Below are 1,677 nucleotides of genomic sequence, written 5' to 3'. Positions count from 1 at the left end.
TTTTTTTTTTTTTTTTTTTTTTTTTTTTTTTTTTGAGAAGGGCTGAGCTGAACTTCTTTAGGCGGTGTGAAAAAGTAAACTATATTTAAAAACACAATAACTTTAAGTATAAACAATCATATTGATGGTATAAACCAGATACACATGAGTAGTGTGTTAAATTTTTAGATGTCTTGAACGTTTTACCAACTTTTAATAGAAACTGTATTGGTCATGAATGTATTCATTTATGTTACGAAAGGTTAATAAAATGTTACCCATGCATGTACCTACTGTCACTGTCTGACAGAGTATGTTTTTAGTGATACGCGATTTAAAAAGGCCTTCAACACGCGTAAAACAATGTTAATGTATAATTATTTCATCCAAATTAAACTATGTCAGTACCTGATTTAAGAAGCGTCCTTTCACGGATCTGCGGACACACACACGTCCCTCGGCCCGGCCTCGGATTTGCCTTTATGGTTCCGATGAAAACACACGGTGTACGACAACTTTCACAGATCTACACTCACCACGATGTGTCCGTCCCGCTCCTACCTGACTGAGCGTTCAGCGCACATACTGTATAGATCTACAAAACCTGCTAAAGCGGAAACACGGTCTCACTATATGGCAGGAAGTGAAGTGTCATTCATTGACACAGGAGATGCAGTTTGTCGCAAATCCCTCGCCTGAAAGGTCTACACGATCCAGGCAGTTTGTCGAACTGAATTTTTATGTTTGACCTGATTCAGACGAACGGAGAAAACATAGTACACTTTCAGAAAGACGTGTACGTAAATAATACAGTTTGTTTTTTTAACGCGAAAATATCGTACATATCGTTCGCAAAGTTGCGTAAAATACAAACAATCAGGAACATAAGCAGCTGCTTTTCTTACTATTTGTGATCATGAACATCTACTATTTCTCATTTGACTTAAAGACTCAGTTAATGACACTTACATTAAGTGTCAGGGTGAATGTTTGTTACATTAATGCTGTACTGCCATCAAGTGGACATGAAAGGTCCTGTTTTTTTGTGCGGGTGTCCCCCACTTTTATTTATTAAAAACAATCTTGCAAGAACAAGCCTGATCGAATGTCAGGCATAAGAATATAAAACACAAGTATAAATCAAAATAAAGCTATAGCGGGAGCAGATTATTATTGACATTCATTACAAAGTGGTTTTGTTGGCTTTCACATTAGTGCAGCAATTTAAAATGGACAGATAGAAAGATAAACAGGCCTAGGCATAAAATACTGTAAATTTGTTTTTGTTTTTTTTAGTTTAGAAAATTTACATCTGTGGATTTGAAGTTCAGCTATAATTAGTACTAAATTTACAACAAAAACCTGACTTGGAATATTCATACAAAAACAAAGAAAAAAAACTGTAATTTTAGAATTAAATGTTAGGTTAATTTCAAATTGCCTTTTCACAAACAAGAATATGTTTTACCAGAATAACCGAGTATAGGGACAGTCCCAGAAACGCTGGGTGATGGTCTCCTCAGAGTTGTGGAAGACAGAACACATTGGATCAACATTTGAACAATGTACAGGATCGCTTCTGCAGAATTATTAGTTATGAAATATATTCTAGGTAATAATCAAAAACTTTTCCATCAAATAACCCTTAATAAATTATCCAAAATATTCAGGAGTGAGATTGTACAGCTCTTTATTATC

General features: G+C 34.8%; 1 protein-coding gene across 1 annotated transcript in view; it reads right to left on the bottom strand.

The window, feature by feature from the left end:
- Positions 1-443, bottom strand: part of add3a (adducin 3 (gamma) a) — a 152,979-nt gene extending 152,536 nt beyond the window's left edge. Inside the window, exon 1 of the mRNA XM_014013491.1 lies at positions 388-443. The gene's annotated coding sequence lies outside the window, so the exon portion shown is untranslated. The remainder of the gene's footprint in view (positions 1-387) is intronic.
- Positions 444-1,677: the final 1,234 nt, after the last annotated feature.

This window comes from Austrofundulus limnaeus, unplaced genomic scaffold, assembly GCF_001266775.1.
Source record: "Austrofundulus limnaeus strain Quisiro unplaced genomic scaffold, Austrofundulus_limnaeus-1.0 Scaffold102, whole genome shotgun sequence".
NCBI lineage: Eukaryota > Metazoa > Chordata > Actinopteri > Cyprinodontiformes > Rivulidae > Austrofundulus > Austrofundulus limnaeus.
The sequence above is the reverse complement of the archived record's forward strand: the minus strand, read 5'-3'. Positions and strand labels throughout refer to the sequence as shown.